General features: G+C 37.7%; 2 pseudogenes; one reads left to right on the top strand and one right to left on the bottom strand.

Annotated features, from left to right (window-relative positions):
• Positions 1-1,897: 1,897 nt before the first annotated feature.
• LOC125365013 lies at positions 1,898-3,450 on the top strand (annotated as a pseudogene).
• A 2,024-nt stretch (positions 3,451-5,474) lies between these two features.
• On the bottom strand, positions 5,475-6,833 carry LOC125365012 (annotated as a pseudogene).
• Between the last annotated feature and the right edge of the window lie 323 nt (positions 6,834-7,156).

The raw sequence follows: 7,156 nt of genomic DNA, 5'->3' as shown, positions 1-7,156 counted from the left end.
GAGTTCAGCATGACTGATACAGACCTCACCACACTCAACGTTTCAGGAAGAGAATTACGTAGTCTCAGCCAAGAAGATGTTTTTCAGCGGGTTCCTCGGAGAGAAATTCTTTGGGAGTCATCTGGAGCTACTTTGAAAATATGTGTTGGCAAGCCAGGAACAAGAGATGAATGAAGTAGTTGCAATTGATCAACCTGTGCAAATTATTCCAGATAACCCTTTCAAGATGCTAGTAAGTTACTTTAAAAGTTTATGAAAGAGAAGCCTAGGCTTCATTATTGGCAGTCTTCTCTTTAAAGAAGACCTTTCCTCTTCCTTATGTTTTTCCTTTTGAATCATATGTGCATGTACAAATACCTATATATGTTCAATTGACCACTTCATACCTACACACAAACACACAGACACACACATACACACACACACACACGAAGGCTTAAAAATATTCAAAAGGACAATTATTAAATTACTTTTAGTTAAGTAATCTGTATGTGAAATTCCTTACTACAAACTAACACTAAACAGAGATAGCTTTAACAAAAATTCTCTCTCATTGTTTCTACAATGTTATGTGCAAGTCAAATGTGAGACTGGGTAGAGCTTTTGTAGCAGAAAGGCCACTCTGAAGATAATCCTTTCAATACCTCTCATTATTTCCTTTGAAATTCATCCCCAGAGCAGCTTTAGAAGTTGCTTGATTGGAGGGGCCGGGTACTGCCAGCACTAAGCGGTGCCTTAAATGAGCACCATAGTCAGAATCTTAGGGACCGGAAGACAAAGCAGGTCTGATTTCCTTATCTGGTAACTTTAAGTCATTTTCAATACTGGCTATAGGATTTCAAACTGCATTGTTACTTCATTTATACTGTATAAGGCCTTTAAGATTCTGTAGTAAATAACTAACAAAAATAAAATCTATATCTTTTATTAGCACTTATTTGGGCACCATGGCTTTAAGAATGTCCAAATAGAATGTTACAACATGTAACAGTATATAGAAACCCCTAACATCTATCTGGTCACAGTAGCAGCTATCAAAGTTTTGCACCTTCCCTTTAAGTCCTATGGAATTGATAAGTCATTTCCTGTTTTAAACGAAAATACTAAAGTATAACCTGGTATCTCAAGAGCTTAAGAATCTTGACTTTTAGATTTGAAATTCTTTTGATACATTATTTTTTAGAAAAGAAGACAACAGATTTTATATCTCAAATTCCATGTGTGTGTTTTGAAGGAAAGGAATAAAAAGAAGCTTTTTTTCTCCTTTAAGCATTCTTCAGATGCTTTTTATCATTTTTTAAAAAAAACTGTTTTCCCCCTTGGGAAGTTTTTCTTTCGTTCTTTGAAGAGTTGTGGCGTGTGGTTAGATGCTCTTTCTTCTTCACTTCTCTCCTCACCATTATTTTATGCACCATTACAGCTGACATGTCTCATTTTTTCCAATTGATTAAAGAAGCATTTTAAGTACTATCTCTCAACGGAAAAATAAAATATTCTGTTGCCCTTATTGAGGTGACAGTTTCCTATTAACTGTAACTGTTAAGAAACTATAATTCATGCTTAGTTGTTTTTTTCCCCTGTAGAATGATATATTCAAAGAAAACAGACATATTGTTGATCATCTTTTGTACTGAATACAAAATAAAGAAATACTCACTTTTGTCTTAAAGCTATCTTTTTTCTTGCAAAGTTTATATTTGACCAACTTCCATACTGTCTTGCTGGCTTGAAAGTTTGTGTTGGCACTGGAAAAAAAGTCAAACACATAACACAGAATTTCCGAATTTCCATGTGTGGTTGATGTTCACATACATCAATTGATTCCATTCATTTTGGTATCAATCTGTGTCAAATTAGGAAAATTAATTGTATTTTCCCTGAATGGTAATACCCCAGTATGATATTTCTTTTTAAGGGCTGTGCCTCCAGATATTTTTGGTGAGGTCTGCTATTTTCTGCGTTCATCATTTTTGCTACTTTTATAAAGAAGTATGTATCTTTGAAATAGCACAAGAATGTTTAAAAATTCTTAATGACAAAAGCAGCTTAATGTCTTTAGACCTAAAGCATATAAAAATATGGATACTTCAATATTTCATTAGTGTCCAGGAAAAACTACTTGCAATCTTTTGTAAAAGGAGGAGGGTTTTTGCATACATTTTTACTCTTTAAATAAAGACGCTTATACTCTCATAATAACAATTGTGTATTTCTTTGTGTTTTTGTAATTTTACATAAAACAGTTATTTTCTATTTTTACTCAGATAAAAATATTTATGGGGTCCGGCCCACGCGCTCTCGGTGGACAGCCTGCTTCTGGCTCAGCTCCGCACACTGGGGAGTGGAATAATTAATGCAAATGTTACCACATTCATTGGAAATGGTGTGGGAATTCATCTGCCTGGATTGTTTGAAGAAGTAGGGAAAAACGTTCAAAAAGGAAACGGTCTAGAAGGCTGGGAAAAGAGACTTGCTGTATCTGACAGAGCTCATATTGTATTTGATTTGGGATCCAGGAACAAAGACAAGAACAAGCAGGAAAAAAAAAATTGGGTACTACAAAAAAGGGCATTGGCCCAGTTTACTCTTCCAAAGCTGCTCGAAGTGGACTTTGGATGTGTGATCTTGTGTCTGACTTCAGTGGCTTCTCTGAGAGGTTCAAATTTCTGGCTAACCAGTACAAATCTATGTATCCTACTTTGGAAGTAGACATTGAAGGTGAATTACAGAAACTCAAGGGTTATATGGAAAAAAATAAACCAATGGTGAGAGATGGAGTTTATTTCCTATATGAGGCCCTACATGTACCTCCAAAGAAAATCTTGGTAGAAGGTGCAAATGCAGCACTACTAGATATTGATTTTGGGACTTACCCTTTCGAAACTTCGTCAAACTGTACGGTTGGAAGTGTTTGTATGGGTTTGGGTATGCCGCCTCAGAACAATGGAAAAGTGTATGGAGTATTGAAGACTTATACCACCAGAGATGATATTGGCGCCTTCCCTACGGAACAGGACAATGAAATCAGATAATTATTACAAACAAGGGGTATGGAGTTTGGTGTCACTACTGGAAGGAAAAGAACATGTGGTTGGTTGGACCTTGTTTCAATCAAATATGATTAATGGATTTACGGCATTGGTCCTTACCAAGTTGGACATTTTGGACATGTTTACAGAAATCAAAGTTGGAGTGGCTTACAAGTTAGATGGTGAAATCATAACTCATTTTCCAGCAAACCATGATGTCTTAAATAAAGTTGAGGTCTAATACAAGACTCTTTCAGGATGGAACACAGACATACTGAATGCATGGACGTTTAAAGAACTACCTGTAAATGTGCAGCATTATGTTCGCTTTTTTGAAGATGAGCTTCAGATTCCAGTGAAATGGATTGGTGTAGGTAAATCCAGAGAGTCTATGATTCAACTCTTTTAAGGATGGTCAGGGGATGCAAGAAACACTCCTATGAGTGAGGGAAAAGACTCCCTTAAATACTCCTTTACGACCTACAAGTTGCAGAATGAAGACATGGAGTGAGTTTGGAGCCTTGCACCTGTTTCTAGGCTGTAAGGCGGTGGCTGGTGTGGAGATAGACGTGGGCATATTCCAGTGCCAGCTTCCTTACCTGGCACAATGGCCGAATCGTCTGTTGCTCCTGCTGCTCATGGTGCCACGTTTCCTGTCAATGTTTAGTCGTAGATAGCATCCCTGTTGTTTGAACTCCAATGAGTGTCCTCCAGTGTGGGTTTTCTTCATTGTCATTGTGTGTTCCTTAGTTTTGCCCCCTAGTGCTGTAGATAGTAAGGACAAGGCAGTTTTGCACAAGCATTTCTTCATTTTGATCATTCTTTCACTGTAATCTTTGTTGTTAGAAAAAGTGATGGCAGGATGGCTTTGTAAACTCCATAATGCTAGTAATTCTGTCTTACATAGGAACTGTTACTTTTAGCGGAGACCATTGCAAAACTGAGCTTTGGCGGGGTGGGGGCTATGTCATAACGTGTCCCTTAGTTTGTACAGAACTTACTTCTCTCTTCACATTATTTAATGCATTAAATGTTCAAAGAGAAAAGATGTTTCCCCCAGCAACAACCTTAATGTTTAAAAAATATAGTCATTAAAAAGATCTATTATGATACTTGGTGGATATTTTTCTTTAGTTTGAGACATGAACTGAACTTAAAAAAAAATTTAAATCTAATGGATTGATTTTTCAACATTGTGCCAGCCAGTATATCTACAAAATCATATTCAAGTGTCTAATGAGCCCAAATTGTTGGCCATATTTTGATCATGCCTTAATTTCTTTCTTAGACAAAAAAGGGTGTTGTTTTGATAGTTAGGCATAACATATTGTGTTGTAGATTATCCTACCATGAACTAGTAAATGTTTACGTACCACTTAAATTTATTTCATGATGCCATCAATAGCTGATTAAAAGGGACCAAATATTTCTAGTAAAATAAATTTGTGGATAAAATGTAAAAATAGAAAATGAGAAAAATAAAACTATTATACAGTAAAATAAAAATATGTTTCAATTTAACTTCTGGATATTTAAAAACATCCACAATAAACTTTTCTCAAATTAAAGGCATTGAAATTTATAACCCTGCATTTACCACATTCTTGGTTGCAAAACTTTCTTTCGTAAATATAAATCATTGATTTGTATAATTACTCTGAATCAGCCTCTTGCTTAAAATCACAGGTTAACATTTAGAACGTACCCTTGTTCTAAACATATTATGGATGGAAATACCCAAGTAAGCATGTGAGAGTCCTTTCATGATCAGGTGCAATTCATAACACACAATAGGAATCTGAAATAGGTTCTTAATTGATCATAGTCCAGCTTAGACTATCATGGCCTTCTGTATCGATTTCCAGAGACTAGGATGACAGAAAAATACACCCCTATTCAGCTGTTGGTTTTGGGCTTTATGACCTTTACTGACCTGTGTGAACTGTGATCTGAACTTTTCTGTTCCCTGTGAACTTTGGTATGATGTTTGTTTCTGTTGTTTTTTTTTCAGATCAGAAAATTTTTATTATTCAGTTTACTGATGATTGTAAAAATTTTACTTTTTTGGCCTATTCTGATATGTGTATGTTATAGTGCAATTTCTGAGGATTTCAGGTCACTTAACCTACAACATTGAAAAGCACTAATGATGCCTTCTGAAGTATTCTACAGTTCATCAAAATTACTGTTTTAATAAGCTGAGGGATTTAAAAATACGGAAAATGAAAGTAATCTCTATAATCTTTAAATCCAAGTGAAACAAATGTCTTTGTAGTCCAACAAATTGTAAAATGTAACCAGGTCTCTAGACCAACATATTAGTGTATAACTTTAATAATTTCTAGCAGCAAAACAACTGGAATAGCCAATAACAAATGTTTTCACTGAGTTGTAGAATAGTTTCTTTATAAGTAATCTTTATAAGTAATCTTTATAAGTAATGATTGTTAAAAGTACTCTAAAGTATTGTTCCACTGCACCCAAATATGAAAGATATCAAAGATCTTGTTTATCTCCACTTTTTCCTGTGGAATCAGGTGTACCAGGAACCTTATTAGATTCAACCCAAATAGATTGAAAGGCAGGTTCCTGTTCATCCAAGGAATTGGCAGCTGTGGCTCCTTTAATTACTGTCGGGTTGGTAAAAGACTGTTGCTGCTGGGAAATTTGACTCAATTCTACCATTTCTCTACCTCTTCTTTCACCCAAAATTTTGACATCATTTGCAGGAATAAGTCCTGTTGTTTGACCATCAAGACTTGCCAGAAGCCAGCCACGCATGTTGGGTTGCTGTTCGTTGAGAGCCAAGTTCAATTTATCACCAGCACAGAAAGAAATTTCTTCTCCAGAGAGAGCAGCAAAATCATATTTTGCTCTACAACTATGTGGTCATTCTCGCCACTTGTCCAGTTGAAGATGCCTGTTACTTCATCACTGTGAGTAGACAGAAGCTTCCAGATGAGATAAGGACCACCAAGAATAAGAGCAAAGAACGAGAATATTGGCCAAGATGTTGCTGAGTTAGCTGCTGGGTCCAAAGCACCGAGGGAGGCCACAGTTCCTTCGCTCTCTGTCCACAGGTCTTCATTCTCTGAGCCTTTCTTAAACCCATCATCTACTGTGTTCCTCTAGAAAGGTATCCTATAGTCCTAACTAAAGCACTAGCTGAAAAACCCTGTGTAAAGTGTATTTTTAGTCGGGAAATTGATTTGCTACATCCAATACAGCCCGGAAACTGCTACAGACAGCAGAAAAGGTATCATTCATCATGATACTAACAGAGGCAAATGCATGCACGGTACTTTCGATGGACAGAAATGCACCTCTGCTGCTTTCTGTTGCTTGCTGAACAAATCTACTGGGTGGAAGTTCATCTACACCGAGGCGGTTAAAGCTCAGGCCATTCTGTCCATAATTACAAGGGCTATAGCGTCCATAAAATGAATTTCCATAGGTGCCGTAGACAGAAGACAATGAACTGTAGGCAGGTCTGGAAGCGTTCACACTGCTTGCTGCTCCGTGTCTGCTAGGATGGCCTTGGAAGGACAGGAGGGGGCTCTCTGGTTAGTGGCGGTTGTCCAGGTCTTGTCACTAAAGTAGGACCCAGTCAGCAGAATGGAAGGTGGGGCCGGGGCCCAGGCCCTGCCCAGCCCCCGGAATTGGGCGGGTCTCCCATTGTTTGAGGGGAGGCTGAGTCTGCAATGTCATCTCTAGGCGTCCGGTCGGCTCCCCTGTCTCTGTTTTTGAATCATGATCTACATGGTGTCCTTGTCCAAAATGGCTAAGATTACAGAGAAGAGACATTATTGTTGGGCCTAAATAAAGTTTTTAATAGAATGTGCCTTATTCATTTGGTTTTCTCTACTGTTTGAGATATCTTGCAAAGCACATTAAATATATATGTGTATGTTAGGAGTTACATTTTTTTTTTTTTTTTTTTGGCCAGTCCTGGGCCTTGGACTCAGGGCCTGAGCACTGTCCCTGGCTTCTTCCCGCTCAAGGCTAGCACTCTGCCACTTGAGCCACAGCACCGCTTCTGGCCGTTTTCTGTATATGTGGTGCTGGGGAATCGAACCTAGGTCCTCGTGTATCCGAGGCAGGCACTCTTGCCACTAGGCTATATCCCC

Source organism: Perognathus longimembris, chromosome 16 (genome assembly GCF_023159225.1).
Source record: "Perognathus longimembris pacificus isolate PPM17 chromosome 16, ASM2315922v1, whole genome shotgun sequence".
NCBI classification, from domain to species: Eukaryota; Metazoa; Chordata; class Mammalia; order Rodentia; family Heteromyidae; genus Perognathus; species Perognathus longimembris.
This window is presented reverse-complemented; position numbering and strand designations above follow the sequence as displayed.